Here is a 16502-nt window from a genome sequence, read left to right as displayed (position 1 = left end):
CAACAGTAAAGACATGGAATCAACCTAAATGCCCCTCAATGACAGACTAGATTTTCCGGTACAGATATTTTCTTGTCATTAGTCCCTAGCCAATACATTACCACACTATTTACATAGCACTTACATTGTATTAGGGGTTATACATAATCTAGAGATTATTTAAAGTATATGGGAGGATGTGCATAGGTTATACGTAAGCTCTGTGCCATTTAACATAAGGGACACAAGCATCCCTGGATTTTGGTATCCACGTGGGTTCCTGGAACCAGTGCCCGTGAACACTGAGACATCTGTTCTATGCTTAGCGGGATTTGGGCTAGTTCTCCACTGCCTCCCACCCCACTTCAGTATGGTTATGTTATTCGTTTATGTGAACAAGTCACTCCATTTATTTTCCTTGTACTCCATCGCAGATTGTTTACATACATATTCGTGTTGATTTCATGGATTTTTATGTAGCAAAATGTAACATGGTTCCAGAAGTCAGACTTCACAATATGCCTGACGCCAACAAGTGTCATTACCCACCCCCCACTTTTTCTATCTTTTTCTTTCCACTCAATCCCTCCCACCCCAATTAGGCACCAACTTGATTGCATTGGTCTCTGCTTTATCCTTCTTTGTGTGTGAATAGTTGGGTTTTCTGTTTATTCATAAGTGAACAAATGCATATAAATTTCAGTTACCCTTTTTCTTACACAAAAAATGGCATAGTGCATTGTGCACTTTGCTTACTTTTTTCTGCTTAATAGTATATTCTCATGTGCTCTCTATTCATTCCTAGAAGTCTTCCTCATTACTTTTTTCATTTTCCTTTTCTTCTTTTGAGACAGAGTCTCGCTCTGTCACCCAGGCTGGAGTGCAGTGATCTCAGCTCACTGCAGCCTTCGCCTCCTGAATTCCTGCAATTCTCCTGCCTCAGCCTCCCAAGTAGCTGGGATTACAGGCATGCACCACCATGTCCTGCTAATTTTTTGTATTTTTAGTAGAGACAAGATTTCACCATGTTGGCCAAATTGGTCTCGAACTCCTGACCTCACATGATCCGGCTTCCCAAAGTGCTAGGATTACAGGCATGAGCCACCAAGCCTGGCCCCTTCTCAGCACTTTTTACAGCCATATAAGGAGGACTTCATGGGCCGAATGTGTCAGGGATGCTCAGCTGCTCTCCTATGTATGGGCATTCAGGTTGTTTCAATGTTTTGTAATTACAAACAATGCTGCAATAATTATTTTGTAAACAGATTTTTTTATTTTATAGAACATCATCTAAAATGAGTAAGTTTCTAGAATTAAAATTAATAAGCCAAAAGGAGAATGCAAATGTCATTTTCTAGCTGTTGCTAAATTCCCTTCCATTAGGCTTCTAACAATTCTCATTCCCATCAGCAAAGTGTGAGGGTGTCTGCTCCTACACAGACTCCGCAACAGAGTGGGAGAGATTGATTCAAAAATGTCTGCAGATCAATTAAGTGAGAAATGTCATCTCGGTGTAGTTTTAATTTGCATTCACCCCGTAAGATTGAAATATTTTCGTATGTTTAAGAAAAACAATTGTACCTCCACCTCCAGCCCAACGTGGAAGAGTAGTGGAGATGATAAGTATCTCTGACTTGTTCCTGATCCTTTTAAAAAATGTTTCCCCATTTACTAAGACACAGGTTGTAGAAGCATCGTACATGTATCTTATCATGTTAATAAAATGTCCACCAATTGTTATTTTCATGAATATTTCCATCAAGACTGGTCGTTAAATTTTGGTAGAGACTTTTTCAGCAGGTAGGGAGAAAAGTCAGGTGGTTTGTACCTGTCTGTTTGGGGTTTGTTTGGTTTTTGTTTGCTTGTCTTTTAAGACAGAGTCTTGCCCAGGCTGGAGTGCAGTGGCACGATCTCAGCTCACTGCAACCTCCACCTCCCAGGTTCAAGCAATTCTCCTGCCGCAGCCTCCCAAGTAGCTGGGATTACAGGCACCCCCCACCATGCCCAGCTAACTTTTGTATTTTTTAGTAAAGACAGAGTTTCACCATGTTGGCCAGGCTGGTCTTGAACTCCTGACCTCAAGTGATCTGCCTGCCTCAGCCTCCCAAAGTGCTGGGATTACAGGCGTGAGCCACCTCACCCAGCCATGTGTTTTCTTTTTAGATTAACATATACTGCATTATATTAATGATTTCCCTAATATTAAATAATCTTGCACTAAGAGAGACCAAAAAAAAAAAAAAAAAAACAGCCATAGCATTAGACTCTGCTTATTTCTGTTTTTATCTTTAATATTCAATGGTTCCTTCCTTGTGGTGTCTTTTGGTATGCTTGGTGATTTCTTCCTAGCTCTTTGAAAAGGAAAATTAATTCATTTCCTTTCTTCCACTTTTGCTTATAAAAAATATTTAAGGCTATACATTTTCCTCTTTCTGAATATATACCATAATTTCTGCATGTAGTGTTTCATTACTACTGTTTATGAATTCTGTAATTTTGGTTTGTATTCCTCTTTTATTCAAGTGTAACAGAATTTTAAATTTTCTGATGAAAGGGTCTTTTTAATTCGGTTAATGCTTTCTACTTTTACTGCATATAATCAGAGACTGCTGTTTACATAATTCTTACTCCATGAATCGTACCGTTTTCTTTGTGACCTAGTATGTGATCAGTCCTTATTAATGTTTCCTGTGTGTTCTATGTAAACATGCACGACAACTATCAGTGTGTAGAATATGATCTAATACAAAAATCTACCTTAAGGCTTGCATTGTTTACATATCCTATATTCTAATTTATATTTTGTACCTTTGTCTGTCTCATACTGAGAGTGATGTCTTAAAGTCTTCCTTTCTTATCCAGGATTCCTTGCATCTCTTCTAAATTCTGGTTTTTCAAGTTGATTATTATTTGGTAAATAAATATTCATAATTATTACTTTATTATAAATTAGGGCTTTAAGCAGCAAAATGTGTCCTTTGCTATTTGCAACTTTTTGTCAATTTCTAAATGCTTCATTATTTCCAAAAGCTTCGCATTTGGAATTCTACTAGGCATGAAGCAAGTAGCTACCCTGATTTTCCTATTTCCAATTGTATAGAATATCTTTGTAAATTTCTTTATTTTCATCATTCTCAAATTGTTTAATTTTAGATGAGTCTCTTGCATACACATACATGGGGGACTTTCTTTCTGAAGTTAATTGGAAAACATTTTATTTTACTCACTGAGTTAAACCAATTTACCTGTATTGACAAAACTGATATGTTTGGTTTCAATCCTGACATATTCTCATTTTTTAATAGCTTTATGGAAATATAATTAACATTTCATAAAATTGACCTACTGTATATATGAAATTCAACAATTTTAAAATACATTTATGGAACAGTGGAACCATTGCCACAATCTAATTCTAGAACATTTTAATCACCCCCAAAAATCACCTTGTGTCTATTTCACATCATTCCCATTTCTGTCCCCAGCTCAGGCAACTACTAATCTACTATCTGTCTGTAAATTACCTTTTCTGGATATTTCATATAAATAGGATCACATAAAATAGTCTTCGTCTTGTTTATTTCACTTAAAATAGTGTTTTTGAGGTTCTTACGTGTTGTAGTACACATCAGCATGTCCTATGTCTTCACTTCTGAGTAACATTTCACTGTAAGGATATGCCACAGTTCACCTGTCCATTCACTGGCTGAACATGTTCTGCTGTTTCCACTTTCTGGCTTACATCAGTAATGCTGCGGTAGACACTCCCATGCAGGATTTTATGCAGGCATGGGTTTCAGTTCTCCTAGCTAGGTACCTAGTAGAATCTCTGGGTCTTCTGGTGTATATGTTTGACTTTTTAAGGAACTGCCAAGCTATGTTCTAAAGTCACGGCATGACTGGGCCTCCCACCACAGCACAGGAGTTCCCTGTGTCCCCGCCTCCTTGCCCGTAGGAGTTATTGTCTATTCAGTTAGAGCCAGGTAGTGTGTGGGGGAAGGGGTATCATCACTGTGATTATAATTTGCATTCCCTGATAGGTAATGATGTTCATCATTTTTTCATGTTTTTATTCACCATTCATGTACCTGCTTAGGTGAAACATCTGTTCAAACTTTTCACCCATTTTAAGTGTGTGTGTGTGTATGAGAGAGAGAGAGAGAGAGAGAGAAAGAGAGAGAGAGAGAGATGGCATTGTAATAGCTCTTTATACAAAGCTTTTGTCAAATACACGATTTGGATTCTGGATACAAAGCTTTTGTCAAATACATGATTTGCAAATACTTTCTCCCAGCTTGCAGACTGTCTTTTTATTTTCTTGATAGTGTCTTTTGACGTGCCAAAGTTTTTAATTTTGATGATGCCTAAGTTATAGGTTTGTTCTTTCATGGATTGTTCCTGTAATACTTCATCTAAGAAATCTGTGCCTAACCCAATGTCATAAAGACCTTCTCCTTAAAAATTCCTTCCACCAAGTTTAGAGTTTTAATTTTTACATTTAGATTTATGGTCCATTTTGAGTTAATTTTTGTGAATGGTATAGAAAGAAACCTGAGGGTCTTTCTGCATGACAATGTCTAATTTCTCAGGAATATTTGTTGAAATACTGTATTATGGTATTTCTTCATTAAAATTGTCCTTGTGCATATTGTATTTGTCATTTTGTTTAAAAGAGCATGTTATTTGCTCTTTTATGTCTAATTCATGTCTTTTGGTATTTATGATACTTTTTAGTTTTGTTCTAAAGGTGACTTTGGTACTTGTATCTTTTTAAATGGTCTTATTCATATTTTCTTACGCAAATTTCCACAATTCATTTTGGTGTTTTTGTGTTTTGTTGGTGGTGGTGGTAGGTTTTTTTTTTTTTTTGGAGAGATGGGGTTTCTTTTTGAAAGAAAAAAAAAGGAAAGAAGGAGAGGAAGAAAAAGAGGGAGAAAGAACAGGAATATTGCTTTATTCTAAAAATGGTTATTAATAATGGCTGATCAATATTTTGTATATTTAAAGTGGAGAATGTATATTTTGTGTATTTAAAGTGGAGAGCTCTATAAATATTTGTTGAGTTTACTTGTTCTGGATCTGAGTTCAAGTCCTGGATATCCTTATTAATTTTCTGTCTCATTGAGTCTAAATCTCTTTATGGGTCTTATGTATCTGGGTGTTAGGATCATTAGCTCTTATTGTTGCACTGATCCTTTTACCACTGTATCTTTGTTACTTTGAAATCTATTTTATCAAATGTGAGATTTGCAACTCCTGCTTTTTGTTTATTTATTTATTTTTGCTCTCCATTTGGTTGGTAAATCTTTCTCCAACACTTTGTTTTGAGTCTGTGTATCCTTGGATATAAAATGGGTCTGGATGCAGCACACCGTTAGGTTTTGGCTGTGTCTTTTGATTGGGGGATTTAGTCGATTCAAATTTAGGGTTACTGCCATTTGATGTTAACTGGCCATTTTATCCATTTGTTGATGTAAATTCTTCTTTATGTTGATGCTCTTTACTTTTTGGTATATTTTTAGAAAGGCTAATACTGGTTGTTCCTTTCTGTGTATAATGCTTCTTTCAGAAGTTCTTGTAAAGCAGGCCTGGTGGTAATAAAATCTCTGAGTACTTGCTTGTTCATAAAAGATTTTATTTTTCCTTCAATTGTGAAGCTTAGTTTGGCAGGATATGAAATTCTGGGCTGAAAGTTCTGTTCTTTAAGGATGTTCAATAAATAGGCCCCCACTCTCTTCTGGCTTGTAGGGTTTCTGCTGAGAGATCTGCTGTAAGTCTAATAGGCTTCCCTTTGTGGGTAACCTGGCCTTTCTCTGTGGCTGCCCTTAGCATTTTCTCCTTCGTTTAAACCCTGGTGAATCTAATGATTATGTGCCTTGGGGCTGCTCTTCTTGAGGAATATCTTTGTGGTGTTCTCTGTATTACCTGGGGTTGAATAGTGTCCTGCTTTGCTAGATTGTGAAAATTTTCCTGGATAATACCCTGAAGAGTATTTTCCAGCTTGGATTCATTCTCTCCATCACATTCGGGTACACCTATCAAACATAGATTAGGTCTTTTCACAGTCCCATATTTCTTGGAGACTTTGCTCATTCCTTTTTATCCTTTTTTCTCTATTCTTGTCTTCTTGTTTTATTTCATTAAGTTGGTCTTCGACCTCTGATATGGGGTTTCACTGTGTTAGCCAGGCTGCCTTGAACTCCTGACCTCAGGTGATCCGTCCACCTCAGCCTCCCAAAGTGCTGGGATTACAGGCATGAGCCACCACACCTGGCCCTTGTTTTAAGAGTATCCTACCTATCACTATTGCCCATATGCCAATCAGTGATCAATGAGTGTGTTCTTCTTTCCATCTCTTTTATCTCTGCACTTCCTTTGCATTACACACACACACACACACACACAGAGAGAGAGAGAGAGCCCTAGATCTATCTTTGCAACACCACTTTAGCCTTCTCTCTACCTACAAGCATTAGATACAAATATTAAATATATAAAATGCCAATGGTCTTTGTTCTAAAGCCTCCACAGTCATCTCTTGGCAAGACAAATGTGTGTGTGTGTGTGTGTGTGTGTGTGTGTGTGTGAATTCTTCACGAAAGCTCCGGCGTGCTGAATGTTAAAACTACTGTTTGAACACTCTGGACATCGGAGGGGCTGCCTGGCCAGATGTGAAGAACTCGGTTCAGTTTCCTTCCTGGAGTACTTTCACAAGTCCGCCCCACTGTTGCTTTGGTTCGCATGTACTTTGAGTCCTTCCTGGAGTACTTTGACAAGTCCACCCCACTGTTGCTTTGGTTCGCATGTACTTTGAGTCCTTCCTGGAGTACTTTGACAAGTCCGCCCCACTGTTGCTTTGGTTCGCATGTACTTTGAGTTCTCTAAGTTTAGTCTATTTTTTTGGCTGCTGTAAATTGCTTTATCCAATCATTTTGCTAGGGTGTATACTAGTTAATTTTCAGTATGTACGTTCAGGTGTTACTTCATTACTAAGCATTTTCCCTTAGATTGTGGTTTTAAATAGTAGCTCTGCCCCACTGTTTTTTTTTTTCTTTATAGGTAAATTGGGTATTTTTCCCAATAATCTATTTCATCCACTTTCTCTTTGATTGTATTTACATTGTTGCTTCTTTTCCTCATTTTCATTGTCTCAGTTTGTTTTTACCTTTTTAAACGTATTTTCACTGAAAATGTATATTTTAATTCTAACCTATTTTTGGGGTGCCTTCTAATTTGGACTTCACTGCTGATCTGATTTTGTCTTTCATTATTTTCCAACTTCAATCTCTCATTTTTTTTTTTTTTTTTGTCTTTTTACACTGATTTCTGGTCTTAGTTTTTGCACTTCTGGTTGAGGGTGTTCTGCAGACCTCTCCATGCTGTTCGAGTGTGTCTAATTTGGGAGTATAACACAACAGTTTTCTTCTGCTTTGTTACTTCTTTTGTAGGGGGCGGTTTCCAGCTAAGCAGTTTGGAATCCCACCTTTAGTTTTCCTTTCTGGTAGTTTTGCATAGAGAAAGACTGTCTGCGCCTCTGCCTTTATGTGAACCAGGACAGCAGTTTAGTTTGTTTCATGAGATACTTCAAGACTACCCTTGCCTGCTTTCTGTCAGTGCAGTAAAGCGTAGTTTCCTCACTGAATGGATTATTCTTTCTCTTTCTTGTCAATATTTTTGGAGGTGGCAGTAAGAAGAGCGGGTGCATGTCCTCTGGTTTTTTCTTACAGGATCCCCTCCCCCACACCTCCTCTGCCCTTCACTGTGCAGCCTTCACCATGCCGCCCTTTTTGTTAACCTTTAAACCTCCCAAGCATGGCCTTTCCCAGGTTGTGCTGTCATATCCACCGCACACTGAAAAGCTCTTCTTTATAGTCAGTGCTTTGATATGCCAGGAAATGCACGTTCATGCTTAAAGTGACTTCCTCTTTCCAGGGGTGGATTCAGATCCGTTTCTGACCTGAAGCTGGTCTCCCTGTTCTGTGAGCGGCACTTGACCTGCAAACACCTGTCGAGTGTGAGGACGGCGCCTGCGCTGTGCTGGAGAAAGTTTTCATGTTTGATCATTCTCTGTCTCTGAGTTGCACTGAAGATGCTGGTTTTGCATAGTTTGTTATGCTCTGTCTTTATTTTACTTAGAAGAGACGTGCAGTTTCACATTTATGTAGTTGCCATTACCTCGACTATCCAGAATTCCCCAGTGAATTTACTCTTTAAACTCTGACTTCCATTAGAAAAGACACATATGTATTTATTCAATATGTATAAATGAATTCAAAGCAATCAAAATAAATATTGCTGTATCAGATGTCACCCGCGATCCCCCTACGAAACCCCACTGTGGCATCCTCTTTGGGAAACACCAGCCGCACTGGTTCATTCCCATCCTTGTGACAACCTCTGCCATTGCATTCACAGTTGATAAACTCAGCGTGTCTTTCCGTTTCTCTTCTGTGGCCACATCTTCCACGAGCCTCTCCCGTGAGCTAGCTGTGGCATCCTCCCCCCCCCCTTCAGCAGGGTTATCCTCAGAGGAGTTACATCACTTCTTCCTCGGTTGCCACCATGTGCCTAGTAGCCATACTGTTCCTATCTACTTTATTCTCATAGCACTAAGCACACAATAGGTCCTCAATAACTGCTCACTAAATCATTTCACTTCCTGCTCCCCTGGGCCATTAGGAAGCAGTGAATACTGGTAAATGTTCAAAATGACAAGCGCAGGTGATGGTGCCATCCTAAGAGGATGGCATCACTTCTACCAGCAGTTCCAGATTTTTCCAAACTTCTAGCACATGAATCTTAGTAGAAACTCAGTAACTATTTTTCAGATAAGGTGACAGAATGACAGAGAAGACAGGGAAGAAGTCGGGAGTCATTCCCACTGCTGGAATTTTCGCCGATGCTGAAGGCAAGGACTCTGCCACAAGCCATGCCACACACGTCAGCCTGGCCAGGACCTCCTATCCACAGACAACCCGGAGATGGAGTCATCTCTGACTCATGGTGGGCTGGCCTACCAAGAGCTCAGGCAAGCTTATGATCATTAGGTATGGACCGAGCAAAAACAAAAAAATTTTCATTCTTGCAATGAAAATTCCCCTGTGCTTACCAGCATCTGATCATGGGAGATATTTCAAAGCCCCTTTTGAGAACACCTGTGGGCAGCTGACTTTGGGGCCCAGTGCAGACATTCTGACCAGAGAGACACCTTAGGTTGTGCAGGCAGAACCCCAGAATGTCAGAGCTGGATGGGGCCTGATCCAGCCTGTGCCCCAGTCCCTCATCCAGGAGGTGATGGAGAGAAAGACCGGACTAGGCCGTGTCCCCAGTTCAGTCTTCCAGGCTAGCCGGTGCAATCCCTGCCTGTCTCCATGAGGCCCTCGGCTTCTTCCCTTTGCTGGGTCCCTGTGCCCGTGACTCTGCTGTTTATGAAGCACCACCATCTTTCCATCAGGGAGCCTGGTGCACATGGTACATCTGCAGAGGTGTGCAATGGAGGCAGGTGGGGAGGCATGAGGACCATGGACAGGCAGCATCACCTCCTGCGCCAGCATCCTACACCTGGGGTCCCCAGGGTGAAGGACCCAGCCCACCTGATGCCACAGACACTTCTTATCCAGAAGTTTCTAATGAAACTTGAGAGACGGCTTGGCAAGGGAGAAGAGGCAAGGACAGAAGAAATGGGACTTCTACTGGAAAGAAAAACAGGCTTCATTTTGGTTCCTTCTTCCCTTTCAGTGGTTGATGTGGAAGTTTTCCCTGTAATTGGCGCCATACTTTAAGTACAGAAAAAGATGGACGATCACCTTGCCCATAAGAATGCATGTATTTCACATGTTTACAGAACGCTTTTCACAGAAACGAGGCTTACCACCTCCATGGATACCCTGTAAGGATAACAGGAACTAAGGAAAAAATGGAAATTACCAGAACCTGTTATCCTCCCACAAAGAGGCTTCCAGGCACACCTCTGAAGGGCACCTGTGACCAGCACAGTCACTCACACAATGGTTGAAAGGAGCTGATGAAACTAATAACAGGAATTTGAAAAAAGAAGAGCTGAAGCATCATTTAACTCATGAAGTCCCATTTGCCTTTAAGCTGTACCAGAATATTTAAGCCCAACTCAGGTAAACTCAATCCAGTCATCGCTGCCGTCAAATAGGGTGTAGGTGCCACCACCTGTGCTTCCCAGACACAGCCCAGTGCTCAGGTGGCACCTCTTCCCAGAGCCTTCACTTACCTTTGTGAGGATTTGTTCTGTGCACCTGTGCTCCTCTTGAACGCCATCTCTGGATCTCGTGAAGCAGGACACAGGCAAGCTGCGCATGGGTTTCACACAGGTAATTACTTCATTGTTCCTTCTGGGGTTCCACTCCTCAATCTTAAACCTTCACAGAGTCCAGGATCTGGCACGCAAACTGGGGCCAAAGATGAGCCTGAAGGGGTCACGGCCTGGGTGTGTTTGAGAGATACCATCAGGGTCACAGGACATCAGATCCATGGGGGTCCAGAAGGGCTCTCAAAACAAGAAACAGACACTTTGAGGCAGGCACGGGTGGGTGGCACACTCACACCATCTCAAGTAGGCAGCTGGACCCCTGTGAGGCCCTCTACCAAACCGGGGTGCACCCATCAGACCGCCAGGTGCATCTTCAGTAAAATGTGGAAGTCCCCCATAATTGGGCAAAGAAATGGAGCTGAGTGCCCCTCATCAAGCTGAAGGATTGAGGGCAAAGGTTAGCTCAATCACCCGTGAAAGACAAGGGTTGGCATGACAACCAGCTGGTATCTGGGGAAACTCGCTGGCATCTCACCTCCACAGACAAATAGCAGTTTCACTCCTCATGCATTGCACTGAAAGCGCTCAAAGAAGGGAAGGCGGGGGGGGGTCCCAGGAGGCGCCACAATCACCTAGGAGAGCTCCACTCTGCGGCAGGTCTGCATGCATCTATGCGGGGGAGCTGCACCCTGTTCACAATCTTAGCAAGGTGCACAGGGAAAGCCAGGGAGCAGACTTGGGTGTTAAATCTGAGCCTGGCCATGAATCACGGTGAATTTTGATAGCAGAACACCAAAAAAATGGCAAGAATCGCCATAGTTGAACTGAGATTTTAGCATCTCTCTCCTTCAATCCAGACTCTTTACAGCAGCCACATGTGTTCCACATGCATCACTAATATCTCCCACTCTGCGGCTTGCATTTATCCTTTGTGGTCTCCCTGGATGACCAAAAGTGATGCCATAATCTAATCTGCGAATCTTGTCCTTGATGAATAGAACTTCATTTTTTTCCTTTTACCTTTCATGTTGAAGCTCACTGTGTGGGTGGCATTTGTTTATGTGGCAAGGCTGACTTTTCCTCACATAAATATTCAGAGGACCCAGCATCATCTGGTGAAAAGAAAAATCTGCATCTGCTCCACCATTAAAATCAAATGTCCACATTTGTGTGGGTCTATTCCTGGATCTTATTCTGTTCCTTTAGTCTAACACTATTGTAAATGGCAAAGAATTTCCCATTTTATTTTCTAATATTTCTTGATAGTATCCAGAAACACAATTAACATTGAATTCAGTGTCTTATTAAATTATTATCTGAATTAGTCAAGGTTCTCTAGAGGGACGGGACAAATAGGATGGCTGCATACATGAAGGGGAGTTTGTTAAGGAGCACTGACTTACATGATCAGAAGGTAAATTCCCACCATGGGCTGTCTGCAAGCTGAGGCGCAAGGAAGCCAGTCCGAGTCCCAAAACCTCAACAGTGGGGAAGACAACAACATAGCCTTCAGCCTGTGGCCGAGGGACTGACAGATCATTGGCATGAGTCCAAGACTCCAAAACCGAAGAACTTAGAGTCTGATGTTCGAGGGCACAAGTCATCCAGCATGAGAAAAAAATGAAGATCAGAAGTCTCAGCATGTCTGCTCTCCCAGCTTCTCCTGCCTGCTTTGTTCTGGCCATGATGGCAGCTGATTAGATGGTGCCTACCCAGATTGAGGGTGGGTCAGCCTCTCCCAGTCCACTGACTCAAATGCTAATCTCCTCTGGCAACACCCTCACGGACACACCAGGAACAGTACTTGGCATCCTTCAATTCAATCAAGTTGACACCCAACATTAACCATCATGCTATCTAAAATTTAATAATTTCCCTATAGATTCTTTGGAGTGCTTTCTATACACTCCAAATAATATCCAAATAATGAGTTTTCTTTTTGAACTAGGATAAATGTTATTTTAAAATTTTTCCTACTGCACTGGCTATGAATTCTAGCGCAATGTTAAATGGAAATTGTATTTTTAAAAGGACATGCTTGTTTGCTTCCAGTCTTATGGGAAAATATTTGAATATTTCACCATTTAATAGGATCTTCTATGTGACCATCAGGTTAAGTTACATATCTTTACTTCCTTATTTTCTAAGAGTTTTTATCAAAGGCTTTTTCCCTCATCTACTGACAGGTCATGAGTTTTCCTTTTTGTTCTGGTTCCTCGCTGACTTACACTGATTGACTTTCAAACGTTAAATCAGTCTTGTATTCCAGAATAAATGTGAGTTGGACCTCACGTATGATCATTTTATTCATTGCTAGACTAGGTTAGCTAACGTTTTGCTGAGGATTTTAAAATCCACATTTGTGACATTGAACTCAATTTTTATTTTCTTGTAATGTCTGTGTCAAATTTCCATTTTCACTTTGACTCTTATGAAAGAAATTGGAATGTGTAGCTTCTTTTCATGTTCTCTCGCGTGGGACTGGAATAATTTATTCCATCAGAGTTTGATTGATAGAATCTGCTGCTGAAAACTTTTGAACATGAAATATATCGTGTGTGTGTGTGTGTGTGTAAAAATATAAATTTGGCATATTTAATTCTGCAAAGAATACTCCAAGTTTCTATTTTCCCACAAGTCTGTTTTTCTGTTTCCAGGAATTTAATAATTGCATCCCAATATTCAAATTTACCTCTGTGAAATTTCTCCCAGGGATTGGTCATCTGTGACCTGTGTGGTGGCTGCAGTATCTGTGGCACTAACCTCTTTGCAGTCCTGAATTCTCTTGATACCAGGCAGGGCTGGCCCCTATGCAAAGACTGCACTTTGGCTTCATTAAATCTCTGTATTGTATGTTTATTTTCTATGCCATTAATTTATACTCTTAAATTATTTCCACCCTCCACTTTCTTAGGGTTTAATGTGCTTCTGCAGGTGGATGTTTTAATGATTAGTGTTTTTCCTAATATGTGCATTTATTTTCTTCTAATTAGAACACATTCGCCCCATTAACCACCTTCCAACTTGTATACCATCGAGTTTATGTATTTTAAGACTCTATATGTTAAAACCCATTTCCATTTAACATTATTATGATATTCTTTTAAATATACCCACACAGTTGCCCTTTCTTCGTTCTTAACTCCTCTCTGTACTGCTGAACTTCCATCTGGGATCATTATTCTTCTGCCTGCATAATAATCGTGTCTTTCTCTTACTGTTGTCTATGCTGATCTTTTTGTTTGTCTCAAAACCTTTATTTGCCTTCATTTCTGAAAGATACTGGTACAGCATGCAGAATTCCAGATAAGCAGTTATGTTCCTTCAACACTTTAAACATATCTTGTTTCACCATTTTCATTGAAAAGTCAGCTATCAATCTTGTTTCTCTGAAGGTAAGAAGTGGCCTGTTTTTGTTTGTTTTGTCCCTTTTAAGAAATTCTCTTTGTCTTTGATTTCAGCAATTTCGCTATAATTTGCTTGCTGTGGTTTTCTCACTATTTACACTGGGTTTTACAGCACTGCTTGGATCTGTCATGTACTGTCTTCTGCTATTCTTACTTTTTTGCCTTCTGAGCCCCAATTTTAGGTATTAATTTGAGCCATGAGGAATTATCAGTATCAATTCTTGTTTTTTATAAAACTCATATGGCTCCTCCTAATATCACTACTCATTGTTTTTTACAAAATTCACATCACTCAGCCCAATATTACTTTTCTGTTTTTCATTTTTTTAATCCATTTATCTCCCAATGACTGGATTTTGGATATGTTCTTCTGACACAGCTCCAGGGTTACTGATTTTCCCTTTGATTTATCTGATGTGCCATTAAACTCAGCTACTGAATGCTTAATTTCCATTATTGTACTTTTCAGCTACAGAATTAGCATTCTGGGTTTTTTTTAATAGTTCCAGATTGTCAATTTCTTTGATCTTAACTTTTATTTACATAAATATATTAAGCATTGCTATTATAAAGTTTCTGTCTGAGAACTCCAGTCTCGTGTCAGTGATTCTGTCTTCTGGATACTGTGGAGATGTCTTGTTTGCTCACGTTCTTTTGATTTTTGGTTATGTTTTGTTTCTTTTTTGTCTAGCTGTTTTCTTTAAATGAAATGGAAAACTTTCATATGAAAAATAGTGGGGATAATTTGACGATTTGAGTGGTGTATCGTCCTTCAGAAAGTATTCATCTTTTCTTTTAGTTAGGTAAACCAGGAGGACAAGTTATCCTTGACCACCTAAACCAAAGCCTGGGGGTTGCTGGTATATTTAAAAGTTGATGTACAATTTTAGTATCGACTTTCTTTCTTGCCTAACTCTTCTATGTTCCTTTATCTCGTTTCTTGCCATCTTTTAGATTTTTTTTAAATGTTTCCATTTGCTCTCTGTTAGCTTGATAGTTACACATGCTTTTACCACTCTGTCATGCTTTTCCTAGAGATTACAACGTGCATCCTTCAGTTATCAAAATTTTACTTCAAGTTCTGTCTCCCTAGTCCTCCGTTCCTACAGAGCACTCGCTCTGCTTCTCAGCCTCGGGGCCATCGCTTTGAAAAACTGCAGTGATCTCTACGGCGAAACCCACCCCAAATAACAGGCTCCTTTATCTCCACCTCTCCTGCCCTAGATCACGGTAACTCTCCAACACTTTCCAAGAGATTTTTCAGGTTCTTTGTCCAGCTTTTCCATGTGTCCTCAGTGGAAGGGCTGGTCCAAACCAGCAGCAGTTAACAGGTGTAGAAACTTGGTGGTTACCTGATTGTTTGGTTTGTCTCCATTTTTTTGAGTTTCGAAACACAGTAGAGAATAAGTATCATGGGAACTTTGGACCTGCCTAATCACTCTGATAATTTACGAAATTCTCTCCACATTAGTCTAAGTACTTACATGTGCTCTTTCACTCAGTCCTCATGATTGGCCTTTGAGTTGGGCCCTTGTTAGAACCTCACTTCCCATGAAAGAATTAGAAAGCACAGAGTGAACCAAAGCAAAGCCCGACCCAGGCCAAAGGCCACAGCCGTCAAGTGGCTGGTGAACCTGCAGAATCTTACCTTGTAGCGGAGTCTCTTAGCCCCTACGCCAGTCTACTGGGAAATGGCTAAGCATTTTTTTTTAAAAACCACGGATTCTAGAGTGATAAGGGAAGAGGCAGGTGGTAGTGGTTGGTTAAGAGCATTGAACCTATGCACCTGTCGGGAGGAAGAGCCAGAACCCGGGGAGAGGAGGTGCGTTCTGAGCAGCCTTTATTGCCCAAACTGGAGCAATAAAGACTTTACCATGAACGAGCCTTTTCTAACCGTGCTAAACTCCAAATTACAGAAATCCCACCGAGTGGCTCCATGGGCGTACTGTATTCAGCTGGGTTTAATCCCACCGAGTGGTTAAATACCTTGGGTTTCTCCTCTCAGGCCAGGAACATGTAGGATACGGACACGCGCAAGGAGTTTAGAAGCTGAGAGTTAATAGGCAAGGAACTGAAAAAGAAAGAGAAAGGAAAACAGCGCTCTCTCCAGTGCGAGAGAGGGAACTCACCAGAGGAGAGAGGCGTCCGGGATGCAGGGGAGTGTCTAGCCCAGCTGGAGGCGGCGCTGTCTGGTTTACGTAAGGCTCACAGCTTCCGTCGCTCAGGTATGACGTTTACACAGCGTGAGAGGAAGTCGGGCCGCCCCACCCGGATCTTATTATGCAAATGACCTTTCACCTGGGCCGGCGCCATCTTGTCAGCTCCTTACTATACATACGGGTGTCTGGCAGAAGGGAAGATGGCGTCGCCATTTCTGAACGTGATTGGCACCACTGCCAGCATCCATGTAGCAGCCCGATTTTACAGGCTGCTCTTTGTTAGCAAGGAAAACGATTTGGGGCTGCTTTTCATTAAAAGAAAAACCTTACCAAGGACTTGCGTGCCCGCACTCTCTGCCTGAGGAATCTCTCCTTAACTCCTGTATCACTGCTCTTATTCGTTACCCAAGAAGGAGGAAAAAGAGTCACAGGATGAGGGGGAGCCAGCAGGAAGAACTGGTGGCAACACCTGGCGAGGCTGTGCCTCCTCAGCCAGGGAGGCCACCCCGGTCACGTGGCAGATGTGGGCTCCCTTCCCACACGCCACCAGCAGCAGCAGCAGACTTCCTGGTGGGCACACTCCTGAGGCGGGGTGACAGAGTGAGACTCCACCTGCTATGTGCTGCCCTCAGCTGAGAACAGAACATGCTGCTGCTGTTCAAATAAAAGAATAAG

General features: G+C 41.1%; 1 long non-coding RNA gene across 1 annotated transcript in view; it reads right to left on the bottom strand.

Moving 5' to 3' along the window:
* The window catches only part of LOC103787385 (uncharacterized), a 151457-nt gene extending 135598 nt beyond the window's left edge, over positions 1-15859 (bottom strand). Inside the window, exons 1-2 of the long non-coding RNA XR_004732282.3 lie at positions 15798-15859; positions 10223-10434 (exon numbers count right to left, since the gene is read on the bottom strand). This is a non-coding gene — a long non-coding RNA (uncharacterized LOC103787385). The remainder of the gene's footprint in view (positions 1-10222; positions 10435-15797) is intronic.
* Positions 15860-16502: the final 643 nt, after the last annotated feature.

Source organism: Callithrix jacchus, chromosome 12 (assembly GCF_049354715.1).
Source record: "Callithrix jacchus isolate 240 chromosome 12, calJac240_pri, whole genome shotgun sequence".
Taxonomy (NCBI): domain Eukaryota; kingdom Metazoa; phylum Chordata; class Mammalia; order Primates; family Cebidae; genus Callithrix; species Callithrix jacchus.
This window is presented reverse-complemented; position numbering and strand designations above follow the sequence as displayed.